This window comes from Hibiscus syriacus, unplaced genomic scaffold, assembly GCF_006381635.1.
Source record: "Hibiscus syriacus cultivar Baekdansim isolate YM2019G1 unplaced genomic scaffold, ASM638163v2 tig00110156_pilon, whole genome shotgun sequence".
Classification (NCBI taxonomy): Eukaryota; Viridiplantae; Streptophyta; class Magnoliopsida; order Malvales; family Malvaceae; genus Hibiscus; species Hibiscus syriacus.
In genome coordinates this window covers 2670149-2683601 of record NW_024062606.1, presented here as the reverse complement: position 1 = coordinate 2683601, position 13453 = coordinate 2670149, and the positions used below count along the sequence as shown (strand labels likewise).

The following is a 13453-nucleotide window of genomic DNA, read 5'->3' as shown; positions in this document are numbered from 1 at the left end:
ATTTTAAAATTTTTAAATTAAAACTTCAACAATTATAAAATATTTAAACGTTTATTATGATTAAATTTGAGGTGATAATTAAATTTGGGGATGATAACAATAGGGATGAAAATTTCACCCACATTCGTTGGGTTTTGAACCGATCCAATTTAATAGGGTCGGATTTAGAAAAATAGTTCAGGTCAGGTCGTATTTTTTAAGGGGTGAAATTGAGTCGGGTCGATTTCGAGTGGATGGTGAAAAAACTATGACCCAATGATAATAATATAATTTTCTTAAAAACTTTATTATTATTTTAATTAAATCCTTAATTTATACTTGGTCAGATTCCAGTGGAAGGTGAAAAAACTCTGACCCAATGATCAAAATCGAGTGGATGATATATATTTTCGAATCAAAACAAATGTATAATATAAAATTTTTGAATCGATTCAGTTTAGATTCAATTCAAATGGATAATATATATTTTTGGAGTAGCTCAGATTAACAGGAAAAAAAAATCAGACCCTAAGGGTGCGTTTGGTTCACGGAATGTAAGATTACCAGTGGGAATGTAAGATTACCAGGAAATAGGATTACTGAGAATGTTGTATTTTGTGTTTGGTTGACTTAACAGGAATGTAAGATTACCGTGTTTGGTTAAAAGAATAAAGGATTATTGAAATGTATATTTGACCAAATTGTCCTTATTGTATATTTATTTTTTTAACAAGTTGTAAAATATTTATATATTTTATTTAAAAAATTTAAATTCATAAAATTTATATATTTTTTTTACAAAATTGAAAATATAAAAAAAGTTTAATGAAAGGGTAAAAATTTATTTTAATCACTGAATTTCATATAAAATTTTAATTATATTTTTTTATAAATCTAAATAGTTTAAGGATAAATTCGTAATTTAACATTCGTAAAATTTTTATATTCAATGACAGAAGAATGATTTTTTTGAAATAAATTTTTTTAAGGGCATTTTAATCCAAAACGCCGATAATCCAACAATACCTAAAGTAAGGGAGGTAATGGCATTTTCGGTAATATACTCAAAAAATCCACTATTGGTAATATAAGATTATCGGGAATGACATTCCCGGCCAACCAAACGAGGAAATGTGAATTTCATTCCCATAAGAATCTCACATTCCCCCAACCAAACACACGTTAACATGTTGCCATCCTAGATAATACGAAGGGATAGTTTTACTGTTTCGAGTATGTTAGGCTTCTGCGCGTCTAATCTAATCAAGTCTTAAAGGAAGATTATTGAGCAGTACTGAAGTAATAAATGCACCACGTCTCAAGAGCCTCTGAACAATTAATTAAGCTCGGTTATCAAGGTCCCAAACTGCACTATTTAAGCAACTCTAATTCTATCCCTTTAAAGAGCATCGAAAATGTGTGGCACCGAGAGCAAGAGCCGAAGGCGCGGCAATGGCGATGGCGAAGGAGACGATAATGGAGATCAACTGCGTTGTTCTGTTCTCGACTGTGAGTTAACTCGGCAGAGGTAGCGGTCGGAGCAGCTCTTGCTGTGGGCCTTGTGTTTGCGGTGTAATGCTCCTGGGATCGAGCAGCCATAAGAAAACAATGAAGGCGCCGGAAGGAGCTATCGTTTTTTCCGAGATGACTTCGAACATGATCCGGCAAGCTATTTCCGTGATTTGCGCAAAAGTGGATGAACAGAAGTATGGGATTACCGAGTAGAATGCTATGATGTCTCTTTTGTGATGTGATTTCTCCAATTTTTCTAAATGTAAATGGAAAGTAAGCGGATTAATAAAAAGTACTTCATAGATTGCATGTTCATTGTTTTTATATTAGCAACGCTGCGATCAAAGTTATTAAACAAAAATTCATTAGGTCTCCTAAAACTTTTAATAATTTTAATTGGACTCCAAGAATCCAAAGAAAGCACAAATACTCTCAACCATTTCAAACCTTTTCTCCTCACTTTACAATTAATACTGATCATAAAACTTGTGATCCTACGACATAACTCAATATCAGAGGCATTTGAGGTTTCTAGTTTCAACCATAATATAATGTAGAAAATAAGTCATTCAATGGCCGGAATGGTTGAGTATCACCCAAAAGATCAAAGCCTAGTCGTGGGAGAAGAAACGGAGGATGTGTATCAGCCATTTTGTAGCAATTGAATACGGCGATACTCGATACGAAGTTTATTCTTCTTCAAGCTCCGGTTTCAGAACCCCCCCACTTTACGCAAGCCAGCCACACGTACAAAGCTACGAAGGTGGTGAATGGTGATCTCTGAAATGAAAAGAGGAATGAGAACTCAAAGTCATCCATTAGAATAGGGACGTTAGGGTTTATCGGTATCAAGCAGACGATAAGATTCCAGGTAGTATAGTGAGGTTGATGATGGTTAAGATTAGTGGTGTAAAGCTCGACTCGAACTCGAAACCTTTTATAATAAGCTCGACTCAACTCGATAACTCACGAGCTTAAAATTATTAAACTCAACTCGAACTCAAAATGTAATATTGAAACTTGACTCGAACTCAAACAGACTCAAACTCAAAAATATTTAAAGAGCTCAATTAAAACTCAAGACTCAAGCTCAATTGTTTGCCAAACAGGCAGAGAAAGGTAAATTTTGAACTGCACAAGCCCGCTTATTTTATAGGTAGCTTGTCCTGTCATCTTATAATATCTGGACGATGTGGGATATTGTTGAGACTTGAGAGCACTACTTGTTCGAGAACTTTAGAGCCTTCATCTTCATAAAGTGGCATCCGAAACCCAAAGCCCCGCCCCATTCAAAGCTAAACACTCTCTTTCCATGTCTTCATCATATATATATTATATACTAAGACAACATGATAAGGGATACCATGAAACCCTGAAACTACAAAAAGTTGAACCCTTTGTTGATCTCTCTCCATGTCGGATCATGAATTTAGAGACTTTTATTATCATAATGAACTATCATTTTATAGAACAGAGTGGTGAAGATCACTATGCATTATCATATTGATTACAGCTTTCACCATCAGATGCATCCTCAAGCCTAGCAATAGCATCGATGAGCAATGTTCCTGCTCCTGCATTAATATAATGGTTAGGAGAAATCTGTAATGGTTAGGAGATCAATATTGATCTCAATAAAATGTATGCATCAACTATACGTTGGTAAGAAGTATTCCGCTTTGGAAAACCGGCAAGCAAAACTGCTGAGGATATTAAGTTTAATATTTAGTAGCTTTACATTATCTTGAAAACTTATTTACTATTAATATTCTTGTGCAAGAAAATGGGAGATATGTTTCTGTTTGGTTTAACTTAACGTAACACCTAGCATCAAAAAGTCAAAAATCTAATCAAAGTATGGTAATTTTACTGAAATAATAACTAAATAATGATCACAACCAAATTGATCTAGAGCTTGCTACTTTTAGACGGCCATAGATTAGAGAGTACAACATTATAAGAGTTTTCAATTCTTCCTTAAGCAACAAACCTCAGCTCAGCTAACAAAATTCTAATTGTATGCCTGAAGAGAGATGGACACATAAAAATCAATAACAAGTTTTTCTTTTTGCTGAAATTAATTTTAGTGATAAAGCAAAGACTACAGTAGGACATTTCCAAGACTGGATTCTGCAAAAGCATGCGCAAATAGACAAATTGGCAAATTTGCTGTGGCGTTTAAGGGACAAAGGAACTAGAGAAAAAAAAATATATTCTACATCATAAAACCAATTAGTTTCATCCACCAAGCCTCACCTACGCTCTGTTTGTAACCTTTAACAGCCCATAACATCATTCTAAAGTTAGTATATTAGCTTATATTGGTCATACATTAGTTTTCTCTTAATTTAGTCCATGTTAGGATGTTTTCTTTAATTAGTTGTGTATATTTATTTGCATGTTGATATGTTTATGTGTAAGTATGCGATTGATTTATTGCCCATAACATCATTCTAAAGTTAGTATATTAGCTATATTGGTCATAACATTAGTTTTCTCTAATTTAGTCCATGTTTAGGATTGTTTTCTTTAATTAGTTGTGTATATTTATTTGCATGTTGATATGTTATGTGTAAGTATGCGATTGATTTATTAGGAGTACATAACATCATTTTGCATAATTTGTATGTTACCTTCATGTGCATAACTTAACCTCTATCATATAATCAGATTTAGGTTTTAGGGTTTATAGTTTATGATTTAGGGTTTAGAATTTAGGGTTTATTGCAAAGATATTAATTAATCGACTTGGTATCGATTTATGAGATAAATACAATTTAGGGTTGATGGTTATATTTTAGGGTTTGATTAGGGTTTAGGGTTTAGGGTTCATTGCAATGACATTAATTAAAATTTGAGGTAGTTGTATTATGGATTTTTTAATATATTTTTAAAATTTTATAATTATCAATAGTGTATTTTTAATATATTTTTAATAATGTAATTTTAAAAAATTTAAAATTATAATATAACATTTTTCGAGCTGCTCACGAGCTTTTCGAGTCGAATATCGAGTAGCTCGTTTAGGCTCGTTAAGAACTCGAGTCGCTCGAGTCGAGTCCATTCGATTCGAGTATTTATCGAGCCTTGATCGAGTCGATCTCGAGTAGCTCGCGATCTGTCTCGCTCATTTACAGCCCTAGTTAGATAGTGATTCAAGTTCAAATATTTTTTTCTTCTTGTATATGTACATTTTGGAATGAAGCCTAAATAATTAAATTCGCTCTTTTAGTCCAACTAAATAATTAAATTCGCTCTTTAGTTTAAATTAGTACTGAATTTGATTTTATAATTTAATTAATTCATTTACCGTACGCATTAATTGAAAAAAAATAATAAATTATTGGACAAAGAGAATCTTAAGTACCTAATTGAATCTTAGGGAGAAGTTTAAGTCAAATGGATATTTACTATAATATAAATGATAGTTTGAGTAGTATTATAAACAAATAATAAAAGCAATCTCTTAAAACAACAGCAGCAGCAGCGAAATCCGACGATCTCGTGGATTACAATATCAAAGGTAAAATAATTTTGAAATTAGAAATAAAAATAATAATTTTAAAAAAAATTAATAAAATAAAAAGGGTAGGGTCGGCGAATCCACGAATACCGATTAAGAATAATTTTGTGACCCGATTCAGATCCAATAACCTGAAAAAATAATGAGTCAGATACTCGACCCGCAAAATCGGATATTTACCTCTTAAATATAATTTTATACCAGATCGACGAGTCAGGTAGATAGTTCTAGTCGGGTATTTTTTAACACCCTTAATTATTGATCTTCAGCAATTTCTATAATTTACCCTAAAGACAGTGAAACGACCGTTACGTCGGGGATCATATTGCAAACGAACTAAATGTTTGGTGACTGTTTACAAGTTTTAAAAGTTAGGGGACCTAAATGCAGCATCTGAAAAGTTTAGTGACCATTTTATACTTTACCCTATATTTTTTAAAACTCTTTTGTTTCTCCCAGTTTCATGTTTTTTTCCTTGGAAAAAGTACCTATCAGTCAACATCAAGCAATAATATTTAACTTTAATAAAAACTAAAAAAAAAGGAAAATTAATGAAAAATTAATAGAACCCAGTCCTGAGTCCTGACCATTTCCGATTCATTTCTCTTCAGTTTCTCTCCACTTTCATCTTTTTTTCTCTTCTGTGAAAAGGCAGCCTAACAGTCAACGGTAGTGACAAACTTTACGTCATTATCATTTAGTCACCCAAAATCAGTATCCTTATTAAGTAGTCCATTTTTAAGATACTGTTAATTTAACTATTATTAATGTACCCATTACACCGCCTCTAATAGAAAGATGACTTATATTATTATTTAGGTAATTTAATAAAAAAATTTTATCACGCATAGCTACATCCTTTGGATTTCACAAGTGTCGTTAAATGTAGGTTTAATTATAAATAAGTGCTTAAATTATAATGTTTTTCTACGACTTGGTGTCTAAATTATTTTAAATGTCCAGGTGTCTAACTTTACGACATTATCATTTTAGGAGCACGAGTTGTAACAGCCGTTAAAAAATATCGTAAAGTGACATTGTCGTGCTCTAGGATGAAATCGTGACCGATCAATGACGAATCGATGAACCTAGGATGAAAATAGCGATCTCACATGATTTCGATGGAAATCAACATGAAATACGTCGGCGGTAGTGGTCGTGGTCGAAAAGGCGCAACGACAGTTAAGGTTAGGATTTGGTGATTTTAGAGATTTTTTTTTATAATTTAAGAAAATTAGGGTTTTTATAAACATTTTTACTATATTTTAAAAAAATTTCTAAATCATCAGATTGTGACTCGTGTCACTTAATAGAGGATATTAACACCGTTGACGTCCCGGATACCTAAAGTGGTAACGTTTGTAATTACGTACTGGAATCATCTAAAAATAATTTAGACACCTATTTATGAAAAACACTATAATTTAGACACTTATCTTATATTTAAGCAAAAAAGAAAGTTGTTAAGTAAAAGGAAATGGCAAATGTGTTACGAAACTGGAATGCTAGAAATTGAAAGGAAGCCAGGGGAACATGGTTTGAAAAGCAGCTCTCGTCTATAAAGTTGCTCATCAGTAGTCATTATCACGTATAGCTACATCCTTTGGATTTCGTAAGTGTCATTAAATGTAGTTTAATTATAGAATAAGTGCTTAAATTATAATGCTTTCTACGACTTGGTGTCTAAATTATGTTTTGAATGATCCGGGTGCCTAACGTTACGACGTTATCATTTTAGGCCCCGAGTTGTAACAACTGTTAAAAAATATCGTAAAGTGACATTGTCGTGCTTTAGGATGAAATCGTGACCGATCGATGACGAATCGATGCTTTACTCCCTCGAACCCTAGGATGAAAATAGCGATCCCACATGATTCGACGGAAAATCAGCATGAACTACGTCGGCGGTAGTGACGTGGTCGAAAAGGTGCAACGACGGTTAAGGTTAGGATTTGGGGATTTTAGAGATTTTCTTTTTTATAATTTAAGAGAAATTAGAGTTTTCTATAAACATTTTTAATATATTTAAAAAAAAAATTCTAAATCACCATATTATGATGCGTGTCACTTAATAGAGGATATTAATATCGTTGACGTCCCGGATACTTAAAGTGGTAACGTTTGTAACTTTACGCATTGAATCATCTAAAAAATAATTTAAATACCTATTTGTGAAAAACACTATAATTTAGATACTTGAAAAGAAAATTGTCAAAGTAAAAGGAAATGGTAAATGTGTTGCCAAACTGAAATGCAAGAAATTGAAAGGAAGCCAGGGGAACATGGCTTGAAAAGCAGCTCTCGGTCTTATAAAGTTGCTCATCAGTAGTCATGAATATTCCGAGTTGTTTATGATCACTCTTGAAATATTTTACTTTTGCTTCTGCTTCTGCTTCACACAACTGCAAGCTTCATTCCAAGGTTGGTACAGTTTACTAACTCTTACCATGATTTTATAGTTTTGAGTTTCAGCTCTGAGTTCTTGTTTCCGGTAAAAAGAAAGAAAACCCCTCCAAAATACATGTCTTTTTGCATGTCGTAGTTAAGGGTGCTTAATGAGTTTAGCAGCTCGTAAGTTGATCGAATTCAACTCGATCAAAACTCTGTCAATACTTGATTCGAGTTGATTTGAATCGCGCGAGTTTAAGCTCGAGTTGAGACCTTAACTAGTTAGTCGAGCAAGTTCCAACTCGATTCTATAAGTTTGAGAGCAGTTCATTAAATAATTTTTAGCAGTTACCTAGTTGAACATTTAACTTAAAACTTAAGTTATTCGGTATGTGAGTGTATGACAAGGATAGAACCATGATAAACCTTGGAGGGAGTATGCACGGGAATGTTGTTTTCGGTCTCGGATTCAAGCAGTTGGTGTCTTCAGGGTGTGTTGTCATAACTATGAGAAATATTCTGAAGAAATATCGTTTCTTACTACGCTTTGTGGCTTGTGCAGAAAATTATATAGGCAAGGCAAAGGATCAGATTTCAAGTTATATATATACAAGGATGATAACTTGGACATGGGTATGCGGTGTACTCATAGATCCAATGGGGATAGGGTTCAGATGTCCTGAACGACTGGTTATATTCACCTTTGGTATTTCACAATTTGCTTGATATTTATTCTTTTATATTATGGATTATTCTAATCTCTTTTAAGTAAGATTTATGTCTCCATACACTAATTATCCTTTCGTTTCTAGGTGAACAGCATGTCTTTGTGAAAAAGAAAAGGTGTTTTTTATGTCCTTTAGTTTTAACATATAGACTAATTGTCAGTAACAAGGTAAAGTCAGTGAAACTAATGGTTTGGCATTAATTAAGGTGATGATTCTGATATTGCAATCATATATATAGGTCTTGTTTTCTGCAAGGGGTTTGATGCGTTTTGTGCTGCAGAACCTTATGACATTCCTCACTGATTCCTTGAATTTCAATCTTCATGACGGTCTAAGGAATGTGTTGCAGGTGTTGTTTCCTTATTATCGATGCATGTCTTGGTTATCGATGGGCGTTGATTGTTTCCAGTGTTCTATATTCTGCTGTAAGTTTTTTGTTGTTGTTGTAAATGATACCTTTTTCCAGTGTTTTTTTGTTCGAATAACACAGATTTTATAACTGCGATCATGCAGGGATTTTTCCTTCTAGCACTCGGTGCCTGGAGGTGAAAAGTGTCGTCTAAAAGATGTTTCAAGAAATTGAAACGTACAAGTTTCTGGGAGGGATTAGCTCTTGTGATTCTTGGTGGGGCTGCTCAAGTTATTCCCCTCGACTCGCTTTCTATTGACCAAATCGGGTCGTGAAAGCACCGGAAGACTGTGAACCAACAAGGGTTACAGTTGGATGCTTAAAGTTTGAGGTCAACATAGGAGGCTGGCGGCGATTTCAGCAGAAAGTAATCAGATGGTTTTACTATGGATTCTTTCTGCTGGGAGCCATAGCATCATTCTTTGGTGTCTTCTTTTTCGTAGACTGGAAACAACTTTTTTTGGCATCAGCCATTGCCATTCATTGGTTTACTTTGGTTTCTCTGTGGCTTCCCTTTCTATGGCCCTCATCGGTTGCAGCCTAGTGCTTTTGACCACCATCCGTACTGTGATTGCTGCTTTGCAGAAGAGGCATCTGAATTACCGAGATAACTTGGACCGAGTTCACCCAGGTGATGGAGAAGCTCAAAATCAACTTACAGATCATCTTAAGTGAGTTCCTTCGGACAAGTTTAGCCTAGTTTTATTTTAAGTCCCATGATTTTTCTATTGTAGCTTGATGCTTTCACTGAATACAGGCTGCTAAACAATGCTGCAGTGAAAGAGCCATTGGCCGATGAGATGGGAAAACACAAATGGAGACTTTGTACAGTGCAAGAAGTAGAACAAACAAAACTTCTCATAGATATTATTCCGATGTCTGCAACTTTTGTCGTGTATGGCATGGTAAAATCTCTTGGTGTTACCTTCTTTACCGAGCAGGCAAACAGCATGAACTCTGTCCCAATCGTAATTTTTCAGTTGTCCCAATGGATTTCTGAATATGGAGTCAATAAAGGGTATGAAATGGTGTTGGAAAGACGGATACAAAGAACGAAAAAACGCTACTCCGATGGAGTGAAGATTGGCCTAGGTATGTTAGCCTCCATTATATGCTGTGCTGTTGCATCATTTGTCGAGTCCAAAAGGTTAAAAGCTCTGCGTGGAAACGGCTTGTTGAGTGATCCCAAAGCAGTGTCCCCCATTTCAGGAGCTTGGTTCGCTCTGCAATTCTTTTTCCTTAGCGTAATGGAAGGATTAGCTGGTGGTGGAATCGCCGATTCTTCGGTCATATGCCGGAAAGGAGATATGCACCTATATTTACAAGAACACTCACTGGATTTGGGACAATACTTAAACATTGGATTCATAGCTATTCTAGATTATTACAGCAAGCTCAGATACAAGGAGAGTTGGCTTGGTGATAGCCTAAACCAAAGCCGTTTGGATTTGATCTACCTTGCATGTCATATTAGCCCTGCTCAACTGTTTTGTCTATGCTTATGTCTCCTCATCGTTTTCTTTTGATAATATCATAGAAAATCAGAGGAAGAAGAAGAAACACCGCACGTGGAAATTGTATTCTTATGATAATATCATGCATTTGAACTAAAAAAATGTGAAGAATCACTGTACTATTTCATCCAGATTTGCTGCTAGTTGCTACTTTACGGTGCCATTTACTGCATAATTTTCGGGTTATATAAGTTCTATCAACAAACAAACGCCAAATAAGTAATTATTAAAGTTTACAACAAAGGTTTCAACCAATCCGAATTCCAAGTACTAGTTTGCTGTAAAGAACAAAAGAAAAGCATTGTTAACAAACTCCCACAGCATCTACGTTGTCTTTAAGATGCATCCCAACTATGTTCGCTCGCCAAAATTCCCAGCAGTGACGGAAGCAATCAGGCTGCTCAATAATGCTGCAGTGAAGAGTCCAGTGGCTGATAGCAATTTACCGACTGGAAAACAGAGATGGAGACTTTGTACAGTGAAAGAAGTAGAACAAACAAAGCTTCTGTTAGATATATTCCACTGTCTGCAACTTTCGGTTCACAACAAAATTATCAATCCAATCTGATTCCAAATACAAGTTTGGTGTAAAGGGGAAAAAACTTCAAGTTTTTATAAAGGAGTTCTCTCTTTCAGCATTGCATCACAAACTTTCACAGCATCCACATTGTCTTTAACATTGTGCACCCTAACAATGTTTGCCCCTCCTAAAATCCCAGCTGTGACACAAGCAATGGTTGCAGGTCTCTTCGACTGCATCCGGGCCGGTCACAAATTTCACCCAAAAACCGCTTTCTTGATGGTCCGATAAGTAAAGGAGCATGGGAAGCTGCCAAACTTTGCATAGCAATCTCCGAACGAATGACTGGTAAACCCGTGAGGATGTCCAAATTATGTTCAGTATTCTTGGAGAATCCGATTCCAGGGTCGAGAATAATCCTCCAAGCCGGAACTCCGGATAACTTGCATCCTTAACTTCGACAACAACTCAGAGGCAACCTGCGAACAAACATCAATATATTGCAGGTTCTCACTATTTGCATCGTTGTAGGGTCTCCCCTCATGTGCATCATGATATAAGGAACTAAGGCTAGCAGCCATCTTATGCATGTTAGTATCTAACAGCCCGGCAGATACATCATTAATAATATGAGCTCCTTTATTTACCGCCTCTGTGGCAACATCCGAATAGAAAGTGTCTACAGATACGAGTTTCCCCTCCATATCGGGCATTCCAAGAACAGCTTCTAAGACAGGGATTAACCTATCTAATTCTTCTTCCACGGATATCCTAGAGGCCATCGGTCGTGTAGACTGTGCACCGTATCTACTATCTGCTCCTTCTGAAATCATCGAATGGACACGAGAAACTGCAGTCTCCACCGATACAAACTTTCCACCGTCACTAAAACTATCTGGAGTCAGATTGAGAACACCCATGACCGAGGTTTTCTCCGACCAATCCCACAAGTGATTCCTAATCGGTAAAACCCTCTTCATCCTTCCTTTCCAATGAGGGATTCACACCCAATTTCTCCCATGAACCAAATAGTCCATCTGAATCTGTTGAAAAAGAATTCCAGCAGGCAACGTATCACTGTCGATAACCGACCCTAGTAAATCCATCAATGGTGCCATTACAAACGGTCGCTCCCAAATTCTCTCATGGGGGACTGTAAGTATGTCAGAACCAATTCGGTACTTTCCATAAAACAAGATGTCTAGATCAATTGGCCTTGGACCATACCTTATTCCACCGGTACGACCCATGTTCCGCTCAATTGTCTTAAGAACACCCAAAAGTTCATGAGGAGGTAGCTTTGTAACAGCTCTGACAGCAGAGTTTACAAATTGAGGCTGATCGGTGACGTAGGCAGGTGCCGTCTCGTAAAACAACCATGTCTTATGATATCAATACCCGATTTCCTCATCAACTGCAAGGCTTGATTCAAATTATCAAGCCTATCACCAACATTGCTTCCTAAAGCAATCACCACTTCCTGGTCCGGAGAATGAACTTCGACCGAGTGATCCGGATCCGGATCCGAATGCAGAAATGCAGAGAAAGATGCTGCAGTAAATGTTAACAAAAATTACTACCAAAAGCTATAAAACGATTAATTTCTATAGAATCAACAGATTCAAGTTTCTTTTCCATTAAACCAATCACCAATTCAAATAAAAAGCAAAAAAAAGTCTGAAACTAACTACCACAAGTGAATCCAGGAACCTAAAACTTTGAACAATACGAAGAACCCCTAGTGAATCAGTACATAAACCACTCCAAAAGCTGAATTTGATATTTACTTTTGCAATGCTTTCGGGCACCAAAATCCCATGTTTGGTGGGCAAAAGCTCTTGAAAAGATTCATATATCAATAAGTTTCTTCAACAGCTTCTATTGCCAGCATCAAACTGCAGTTACAATTGAAGAAATGAGATCAAAGCTAGAAATACCCAAGTATATAGAAAGCAAAATCTTTCAATTTTACTAACTAAATACAAAAAAAAAACTAAACAAGAGTTCCTTCCTTGCCTGCACATTCGTCGTGGAAGAAATAAAAGAGATGTCTTTTAATGAATCCAAGTGCTGAGGCACTGCAGCGTGGAGAGAGAGATTTTGCGCCGTTTGAGGCCCTACAATTTAAGTGATTTGGTGAGCCTTTGGAGTTGGACTGAAGATATGAAAGTACTCTGCTTTTTATTTTGACCTAATAACACTTTTAGTCCTTCAGCTTTTAGTTTTTTTGTTAAATTAAAAATTGATAAACAAACATAAACTTGTCAAATTGATCTCAATTATTTTATCTCTTTAACATTCTTCTAATAATTTTTTATATTTTATTATTTTTAAATTAAATAATTAAATTATTTTTTAAATAATTAATAATTAAAATAGAAGTGAAGAAAAATTAATAGATGAAATTTATGTTTAACTTTATTTCTTTGAATCAAGTATATAACTGGATCCTCGTGTTGTTTTGTTAAGTCTTTCGACTATTAACAGTTATGAAATGATCCTCTAATTATAAGATATTATCTTGGTAAGTCCTTTAACTGTTAAAAGTTATAAAACGACTACTCGACTATTCATATGTTCCGAACTCATCATTTTCTATTAAAAGTTTAATGACAGTAAGTTGCACGTTAATCTGTTGATTACAATATGATAAAATTTGATCTTAAAATCTCAAAGAATTATCATATATTTGTCAACAAATTATCGTCTAACTCAAATTATCTTTTATTTTTAAACAAAAAAGATGAATTTAAAACATATAAATAATTTAATGATAATTTTATAATTTTTAATAATCGAAGAATATATTATTATAATCGAAGACCAACGAAGTAACTATCAATATTTTCTTTCAATATTAAATGTGAAATATATACGAGG

General features: G+C 34.9%; 2 pseudogenes; one reads left to right on the top strand and one right to left on the bottom strand.

Moving 5' to 3' along the window:
• The first annotated feature begins 7819 nt into the window (after positions 1 to 7819).
• LOC120215799 lies at positions 7820 to 10621 on the top strand (annotated as a pseudogene).
• Positions 10453 to 12597, bottom strand: LOC120215798 (annotated as a pseudogene).
• Positions 12598 to 13453: the final 856 nt, after the last annotated feature.